Below are 9,851 nucleotides of genomic sequence, written 5' to 3' on the forward strand. Positions count from 1 at the left end.
TCTACATTTATTAGGTAAAGCCATAAACAAATAATGTGCAATGTTCTTCTTCAGCTGAGTAAGCTTTTTTTTGTTTTGTTTTTTTATGCATAGGATCTGTCAAGAGGACTTAAAGGGAAAGTCCGCATTTATGGACAGGCATTCCTGCTATGACAGCTGTTTATGGATCAAGGTCAGTGATGTTACTGATAGACAGAAGTGAGGAATGCTGGATTGCTGTGCCTCAAATACAGAGAAGCAATCTTCTGGTCATTAAGTTTCTGCATGAAATGAGTTCTTATCATTCTTTATGTTACTGCAATCCAAGCTAAAGCACAACTCCAGGCAAACTGCTCACTCTGACCTATAAGGGCATTCACAACACTGCCCCTAACTACCTCACCGACCTGATTCCCAGGTACCACCCTACCCTTCGCTCCTCACAGGACCTCCTTCTATCTTGCTCCCTGGTCTCCTCCTCCCACGCACGACTGCAAGACTTCTCCAGGTCCTCCCCCATCCTCTGGAACTCACTACCCCAATCCATCAGACTGTCACCTTCCCTCCTCACCTTCAGGCGCTCCCTGAAAACCCACCTCTTCAGGGAAGCCTACCCCACCCTCACCTAACAGCCGCTGCCCTTCCCTCCTCCTACCACTCCATCCCCCACAGCCATTTCCTCCTGTACCTCTACCCCCTCCCTCCTAGATTGTAAGCTCGAAAGAGTAGGGCCCTCTTACCCCTTGTGTGCTGTTTGTTGTTACTGTACTGTTTCATGTATTGTCCCCCCCTCTATTGTACAGCGCTGAGCAAACCCTTTGGCGCTATATAAACTCGATAAAATAAAATAAATAATAAATAAACACATTTTTTAAAATTAGTTTTAGATGGAGTGAGGAAGTGTAGAATTTCTTTTCAGGTTTTTTTTTTTATATCTGCGACCTCTTTGAAGCATTTTCCTTTCAGTATTTTAATATTGCCCCCTTTGAGGAGATTTATGCACCGTCTGTCGTCCATTACCTAGACAGGAAATGAGGGAAAATCTCCTTCATGGGAACACAGCAGCAAAATCCTGCCAGAGGTTCTAGACTTTCCTCATTGTATTACAACACTCATTTTTACTGCTGCCCATGTTTTTTTTGGGGATTAGTTCCCTCAATGTCACTGTGTGAAGCCGGTCACATAGGGGTTGTTTTAGTAAAAATGGAGAATGCAAAATCTGGTGCAGCTCTACATAGTAACCAATCAGCTTCCAGGTTTTAGCCCTCATGCATACTTGACGTTTTGATAACACTGGTAACGTTAGCTGTGTAATGTCACGTTAAAAACGTGAGGTTTTCAGCTTTTTTCAGCATTTTTGCATTAGTGCTTAGTGGCATTTTGCCGTGAATAGCGGCGTTTTCCAGCGTTTTTCCACATTTGCCAGAATTTGTGGGTGTTAGTGTTTTTTAGCTTTTTTTTTAAAAAAAAAAATGTGTTTTGGGTCGAAAAAATCCAAAAACCCTGGTTTGCGTCGTTTTACCGTGTTTCAGCGTTAGAGCGTTTTACAGCTAAAAACTAATCTAGAAACCCACTAGTTTGGGGTTTTTTTCCCTGCCAAAAAACGTTGATTACAGCCTATGTGTGGATGGACACATAGGATAACATGCTGGGGGGTTTATTGACTGTAGAAAAAACCGTCAAAAGCCAAAAACAGCCGCTGTAAAAACGTCCCGTGTGCATGAGGAGTTATTTGAACAAGTTGAACTTAGAAGCTGATTGGCTGCCATGTACAGCTGCACCAGATTTTGCACTCTCCAGTTTTAGTAAATCAACCCCATACTGTCAGTGTCAACCCCATGCTGTCAGTGCACACCAATTGGTCTTCCCACTACCAGCTACCACTGCACTTTTCTCACCATCACTGTGAGCACACGGTGTCCACCAGTTGGGAAGTATGCAGTGACTACATTACATGAGACCTTTAACTGAGGCCTGCAGCACTTAACACTCCCCCCCCCCCAGACCCACAATAACCAAAGCCTGCAGTCCCCAGCCACACCTGTCTAAGGGTAACCAAAGCCCTCAGTCAGGGCTGCTGTTAGAAACCACAGGGCCCCATACAGCCAAATTGACAGCCCCCCTCAAAAAAAAAACACAGTTTACTAGGCTTCAGTTATGAATGAACACAATGAGTGATCGGTGCCGATCACTCGTTGTGTTCATTCAGGAAATCAAGGCCTGCTGAATGAGACATATAAACCCGACCTGTCCCCTAACTCTCCATCCTGAATGATCTTTGTGTGCCTGAAGCTGCCAGCAGCACTGTGGAGGTGGGGGCACACAGGGGGGCCTGGGCAGCAGTATGGTGCACAGGGAGGGTGATGGGTGCAGTAAGGGAGCAATTACTGGATCTGATCCCCTGTATGGTTCTATCTGCAGCAGCTGAAAGCTAGCGGGAGGGAGAGGAGAAGAAGCCAGCTTTCAGCTACTGCAGAGAGAGACATGTACCCCCCTCGCCATGCCGATCACCCTGACTGCCCAGATCCAATTCACCCAGCTGCTTGGGACCCCCTGCTGGCCTGGGCCCTGTACAGGAGGACTAGTGGTACCCCTTTATCCACGGCCCTGCCCACAGTCTACAGCCATCCCTATCCTGGGGTAACCAAAGCCCACAGTCTGCAGCCATCCCTATCCTGGGGTAGCCAAAGCCCACAATCTGCAGCCATCCCTATCCTGGGGTAACCAAAGCCCACAGTCTGGAGCCATTTCTGTACCAAATTAAGCAAAGCCTGCAGTCCCCAGCCACCTCAATCTCTGGATAACCAATGCCCGAAGTCCCCAGCCATCGCTGTCCCAGAGTAACCAAAGCCTGCAGTCCCCATCCACCCCTATCCTGGGGCAACCAAAACTCTCAGCCCTCAACCACCCTTATCTTGGGGTAGCCAAATGCTTCCTTGTGAATAACTCCAAGCAGAGGAAAAAAGAAAGGCAGGGCAGAGGGCATGCATGTTATTAGCAGGACATAGCTTGGCATGCAGCGTCATCTTCCCCCCTACCGACTGAAGAACCCTGCACCCAGCGAAGCTCCCCTCTTTCCCTGCATACTTCCGCTATGGGGTCAACAACAGTTGCACCACAGCTTAGTAAATGAGGAGAATCTCTGGTAACATCCATCATCCAATTATGTTTAAGCAAAAATGTTGTTTTGTTTATTTTCCTTGCATGTGATTGGGTATTCCTTGTAAGGTGAAGCCTTACCTCATTTGCTAAGTTCTAGAGCAACTGCACTTACAGAGTACATCTGCCCTTGCAATGTGCACAGTTCAGTAGCCTTTAGCAAACCAACCCCAATGTGTTAGGCTGACCATGACGCCTATATGAGCTTGTTGGACATTCCATCCAAAACCATGGGCATTATTATGAATTTGCCAACCCCTTCTTGCAACAATAACATCCTTTACTCTTGTGGGAGGGCTTTCCATCAGATTTTCGAATATGCCTGTGGGAATTTATGCCCATTCATCCAAAAGAGCATTTGTAAGGTCAGGTGGTGATGTTGAATAGGAAAACCTGGCTCACAACCGCCATTCCACTTTATCCCAAAGGGGTTCAATAGGACTGAGGTCAGGACACTCACATTTCTCGACAGGAAACGTATCAATCATCATAGAGCTGGCTGTGTGCACAGGGGCACAGATATGGAACAGAAAAGGGCCTTCCCCAGTCACAAACACACAATTGTCTATGGGCCCATCTACATTTGTTTAGGTGCTTTATGACACACATTAACCTATATTTCATGAAGGCAGCCTTTGAAAAAAATGGGCTGCAAGTCCTAAAATTTCCTGAAAAGTGGATGTGTCAAAACATTTGTTGGGGCTATAAATAGGCCCTTGAATTGATTCTAAACTCTTAAGGTTTTTTTTACCTTAATGCGCTCTCTGCATTAGGTAAAAACCCTTCTGTGTCCAGGATATCGCCCCCCCCTTACCTGAGCCCGATCTCGATCCAGCACTGTGCAAGAGAGTCATTTTCTCCCTTATCACAGGGCAGACTGATAGCAGTGGGAGCTATTGGCTGCTACTGGCAATCAAATCCATTGACAAGGGATTTGGCGGAGTGGCAAAGCCCCACTGTCTGTGTCTATGGATGCAGGCAGCAAGGCTCAGGAGTGAGCCCACATGAGTACCCCCCCCCAGTAAGAAGCTTGCTGGGGGTACTTAGAAGGCAGTAGGAGCCAAGAGCGCCAGGTCCTCCACAAACCTTTGGCCATATAGTATAGAATGTAGAGATATTTTTCTTCATTCCCTATTTCATCGAACACTCAGAAAGTGGAGAAAGATTTCCGAAACAGAAAACAATATAAAATCGACACCTTGTTTAAAAAAGAAATAACTGATTCTATGTTCAGGGCTGAGAAGAATGGACACGGCCGGTCAGTGTCTTATGGTCTGTAACCCCTCCAAAAAAACAATCAGATTTAACCTTTCATTTTTGGATGAAGGTCTTGATGTTGTGCACAGCAAAAAAAAAACAGCTCCTCTGTCATCTGTTTGTGTGGCAGCAAATCCGCTTTATCTTCACCATCGTAAAATTGCAAAATTGTAAGTGATACATTTAGATTAGCGGCTGTACTTCAAGTTAATGTTTTACCGCAGAGTTTAATGGAAAAAACCCAAGAGAAACTGCCTGATTCACTGAAAGGGTGGCAATTTTGTGTGCATAATCTATAATTTGCTGTAAATTAGATTTGCTTTCCCACTGTGAGATTGTTTTAAAGCAGCAGTAACCCTAAAATGTATGTAAGACCAACAATGAGCTGCGTTTGCTACTATTGCTTGCTTCCTTTTGGTCTGCTAAATATAACATTGAAAACGTATTATTATATCTGTTCCATAAGTGCAAAAAAAATAACTGTTGATCCCGCCAGAACTTTTGTGAGCTGTGCTTTCTGCCTGTGCCGCACAGTTATCAGTTAGGACCAGTTCACACTAACTGCTTGGAAATGCGCCATATTTTATTGTGTAGGAAGTGCCAGTTCTGGACAGTAGTGGACAGTAGTTCAGCTGAAGTTGCGCGATTTCAAAGCCCTCGGTCAATTTCATGTGCGGCTTGCTGATATATGTGCAACTTCATGCGCAGATGTCAATGCAAGTTGCACACGAAATTATCAAAAACTAGTGCAGGAACCTTTTTCAAAATTGTCGCACCTTTTTGAACGGTTCCATAGGCACAAATACGGTGCGACTTGTCATGTGATTTTGAACTGTCAAATCACATGACAAATTGCATTGGTGTGAATGGGGGCTTAAAGCACAAAACAGTGTTTCATTTTTTTAAAACTTTACTGAAATGTCATAATTTGACATACAATTCATTGCTCAGCTCTGGTCAGGGGCGGACTGACCATTTGTAAACTCGGGCACTGCCCGAGGGCCTGGGGTCAGTAGGGGGCCCCATGAGATGCCCCTGGTACCCTTTTCATAGGCTTTTTTGAGTTTGGGCAAGGACACAGTGGGCCCCATGATCCCCTATTGCCCGGGGGCCCCATGAGTTGTCAGTCCGCCCCTGGCTGTGGTGCTTAGAAACACACATAGAAACTGCTCTGTGGGTAAGCTGCAGGGTAGAAAAATGCAGACATGTTGCAAATTTCCACACTGCAGCTTACCCGAAGGTGGCATTTCAGTGTGAACAAAGCACATGTGCCTTTGCATATATCAGCCATTTTCCAGTTCAGAAAAATGTAAATATCCACACAGTTGTGAACAAGCCCTTGGGACTCTTTCTAGTTCACTTTTGTTGACTGGAGAACACCACCCTCCATGTCAGTTGCGTCCCGAGGCAGGTGCGGGGAGTGCGGCCCGCACCGGGTGACACCGACCGCATGGGGCGACACCAGACCCACTACACAAAAAGGTAAGTTGTAAAGCAAGCCAACGATCCCCACAGGATGGATCCGATCCATCCTGCGGGGATCGTCGGCTTTCTTTACAACTTACCTTTTTGTGGAGCGGGTCTGGTGTCACCCCGTATAGGTTGCATGCAGATGATCCCCGCAGGATGGATGGGATCTGCGGATTGGGAGCATAATGGATCGGAGTCCGATCCATTATGCTCAATCCGCAGATCCGAACCATCCTGCGGGGATTGTCGGCATGCAACCTATACGGGGTGACACCAGACCAGCTCCACGAAAAGGTAAGTTGTAAAGAAAGCTGAAGATCCCCGCAGGATGGATCGGATCTGCGGATTGAGCATAATGGATCGGAGTCCGATCCATTATGCTCAATCTGCAGATCCTATCCATTCTGCGGGGATCGTCGGAGGGGGTGTCACCAAGTGTTACCGCACCGGGTGACACCAACCCTAGGGACGCCTCTGCTCCATGTCATGGTGATGAAGTGGTGTTCTGTAGTCCTAATAAACCTTTTGTCCTAGGGTGACAACTTTGCTGCTTTATAGTTAAGATGTAATGAGTTGCGTTGTCACCGTAGGTCAGGACGTGTGTTAGGACTCTTTCAGACTGCTGAATGGATTGGTTAAGAACAGGCAGCCTAGCCATGGATTTACTGACCCCTCTTCTTCTCGGCTGCCCACTGTAATTCTAATCTAAGATCACAGCCTGACAGAGCTGTACACATGTCGCAAAGCAAGGGGCTAGATTCTCTCATAAGTGTTGGTTTCCCAGTGAATTTCAGCAGGGATTTTCCCTTAGCAGTGCAGATAGCAGGAAAGGTAAGTATTCATTTTCTTCCTTTGCAGGTATACCTTTTACATTTTTTCTAAATAAGAAGAACACTTTATTTGAATATGTGGCCCTAAAAACACTAGAGAGCAACAAACGCATAGAAGAAGGTGAACTAGAAGGTCCCAGTACATACTTTATTCTATTTATTCTATTCTATACTTTAGTGGTGGTCATCCAGGGCAAACCCAAAAGGCCATCAAGCTTTTTGTGTGAATGCAGACCTTGTGGAAGCTGGTCCATGGGCACCCCTCTCATGGCAATCTTTGACCTTGATAGGTTAAAGATGGGGGGGGGTCTGTGCTTGGTAGGTACAGGGGCACTCTGAAGGGCCAGCCAGTAAAACGGGAGTTATGTATTATCTCCTTATGGTACTTATTTCACTACTCAATACTTAGCTTTTTGTGCTCTAAACTGTATTGCTGTGTGGGAAACTGAAGATACAAGGTAAATTGTGCTTATACTCTGTTATGGGGTGATGGCTGTTGTTCTCTTGAATTGTCACTTGCACCCCTAGTGAAGACTACAAGTGACTGTGTCAGCACACTTTTCACAGCCATGGTCCATCAGTGCCTCTATCAGGAAACTGAATCAGTGCAATAATATGCAGCCAACACCGAAGCAACTGCATGTAGACAGGAAGAGACTGGAAGAGGCTGCAGGAGATCAGCAACACTGAGATGCAAAAAAGGATGAAAAATGGTAAAACGGGATTTTATTAAACAAATAATAACAAACACGTGGTAATTTATGTGGTACACAGATTAACATTTACTTTAAACACAGTGCAGAATATTTCAGTTGGACATGTCCCAGTTCAGATGCTTTGATTTTCACTTGGCAAAACAGCCAAACACCCATGCATACAGTACACAGTCAAGTTATAAGCACTTCTTGCTGGCCACAACGTGTGTTTGAAAGGTATGTACAAGCATAACGGAACAAAATAGATATAACATGCTATGAAGTGGGTTTTCTCTCCTACAGTGTCAGAAAGGTGGTGCTACCCTCTAAGCAAGAAGACCAGCCTTGGTTTGGTGGAACATATACCAAACCTAGGATGACTCAGTACTGCATTGGACGTTTAAAGGGTGTCTCCTATATATGTTTTAGTGATGTCAGCAAGTGTTCATGAAGCTTCTCATTGGAAAATGATTTGCTGTTGTGATCTTCTGGCATTTGGAAATAGAGTCGATCATCAAAAAAGTAATCCTTTGAAGGATGGACAAAGCAAGGTAGCCTCAGAAGGAGTCCAGTAATGTAACCCCCCAACAAGGACATGCCAAATGTTACCCCAAAGGCTGCAGCTTGTCCGAGGGCTTGATCTGTTGCCGTCCATGTGTTTTCCAAGAACTGATTTCCAAGAACTTCCAAAACTGGTGGTTGGTCCTCCATATTGCTGTCATTTAGAATCTCATGTAGGCTAGAGCCATACGTATCAATTGATCCTGATAAAATAATCACAATGCTGCTCAAGGTGCCGACAATGCCTGGTAAGCCATGAAGGTTGTGAATTCCACACTGGTCTTGGAGCTTGATCTTTCTGGCCAAGAAAGAACTGAAGTACTGGTATCCAAGTATGCAGAACATGGCTGCAATGCAACCTACAGCAAATGCCCCTCCAGGGCTAATCAGATCTGCAGTGATTCCAATGGCCACCCCACCTGCCAAGGAGGCATTTTGAAGGTGCACTAGGCTAATCCTTCCCTTTCCGTCTATCAGGCTGGACAGAGCAAAGGTGGTGATTGTCCCAGAACTCAGGGCAAAGAACGTATTGACAATGGCTCGATACTGAGCATCTTCAGTTTTGGCTAAGACAGAATTGAAGCTTGGCCAGAAAATCCAAAGAAAAATAGTACCAAGAAAAGAAAGTAAATCAGATTTTGCAGTGGTGGCCTCTTTTGGGTGAGTATTTCGTAGTTCAGGTTGGTAAAGAATTTGGGCCACACCTAAGCCAAAGTAGCACGAGAAGATGTGAATGGCAATTGTCCCTCCAATATCAATAACGTGAAAATATTTGTTTACAAGCCAGTCATTGACCACAAAAAGTGGAATCTCCATGGCAGAGAACAGCAGCAACTGGACATGGCTGGCCCTTCCCATAATGGCTCCAACTGATATAAGCGTTGTTACTGCAGCGAACTCAGCATCAAGGACATTTTCCAACCTCAAGTGTATCTTCCCTTCTTTGTAGTGATAGAAGAAGCCTTGGACGACCAAAGACCACTGAATGGCAAAGTTTCCAATCAAAAAGTTGAAGGCAATTCCACCGAAGCTGTAGAGTTTTAAAAATGACAGCATGAGGCCCAGTCCAACGAACAGCATGAGATGAACATCTTTAAACATGGGGAAGATGGCAGTGAAGTGCTCTTCTTTTGGTTTTGTTCCATTGTGGAAAATAGGTCTATTTGAGTGGTCTTCAAAAGTCATAAACAGGATGAATACTGCCACAAAGGCCCCTTGAAGAAAGGCCAGCAGGACGGGCAACTGGCATCGCAGACCCGGGGAGAAAACAATTGACATTATGCATATAGATGGAACCCGAAGAGCACCTTTCTCCCCAGCAACTTGCAGAACATATGATTCTTGTGTTTAGCAACAGCCAAAAGTTGCCTTTTGCCAATTTGCCGAGTCCTGTATCCAATAAAGAGAGTGCTCTGTCGTGTGCGGTGAACTTTGTACTACAGTAATATACATTGTTTAAAGATTACCTTTTATTGGTACGTAACAGACTGACTTACATGCAGCCCTTGTTATTTAACGCAAGGCTGAGCATGGCACCTGCATCCACCTCGAAGTCAGGCATGGTCATGTGACCACCAGTGCAACATGTTGGAACTTGTAGTTCCTTAATAGCTGATGGAAAAAAAAAAAAACAGTCCAGACTTTTCTGGGATTAGTCTTCATACTTAGATGTTTTTTTGGATGTCGTGCTGAGTGTTACAGACTTGAAACATATCTAAATACAAACATTTTTTTAATGTTTTGGATGGAGTGGTGAGGGGTTAGGGGGACCTATAATGTTTGTTCCATAAAGTTGTACATCCCTGGTGCAGCCCGGGGCCACATGCAGCCCCTTTGGGACTACTTGTGCAGCCCTTGAGGCCCTTGCAAGCTCTTATTTCTGTTTCCCTATTGCCCTATT

The 9,851-nt window shown here is 45.3% G+C and overlaps 1 pseudogene; it reads right to left on the bottom strand.

Moving 5' to 3' along the window:
* Window positions 1-7,404: 7,404 nt before the first annotated feature.
* Window positions 7,405-9,330, bottom strand: LOC149441323 (ammonium transporter Rh type B pseudogene; annotated as a pseudogene).
* Window positions 9,331-9,851: the final 521 nt, after the last annotated feature.

The sequence above is a fragment of the Staurois parvus genome, unplaced genomic scaffold (genome assembly GCF_062004578.1).
Source record: "Staurois parvus isolate SC_StPar_1 unplaced genomic scaffold, SC_StPar_1.0 ptg001004l, whole genome shotgun sequence".
NCBI lineage: Eukaryota > Metazoa > Chordata > Amphibia > Anura > Ranidae > Staurois > Staurois parvus.